The sequence below is a fragment of the Balaenoptera borealis genome (genome assembly GCF_965194805.1).
Source record: "Balaenoptera borealis genome assembly, chromosome: 5".
In the NCBI taxonomy this organism is placed as follows: Eukaryota; Metazoa; Chordata; class Mammalia; order Artiodactyla; family Balaenopteridae; genus Balaenoptera; species Balaenoptera borealis.
Window position 1 is genome coordinate 120,103,230 of NC_138862.1, and position 215 is coordinate 120,103,444.

A 215-nucleotide genomic window follows, 5' to 3' on the forward strand; every position below is an offset into this window, starting at 1 on the left:
GAAGCTAGGAGGGTATTGGTTTCATTTAGGAGACTTCATTTGCTAGAGTTGAAGGTTAAGAATTTTGGTGGTCTTCCTTTTAGGTGACTCTTCCAAAGTACAATAGAGCTGGTGTGCCAGATTAAATAAATCTGGAATGGATAGTCTCTCATTCCATTCTGGTCCTTTATACCAGAAAGGAAAGTCTCAGTTCAGCCTATTAATAAACATAAAGT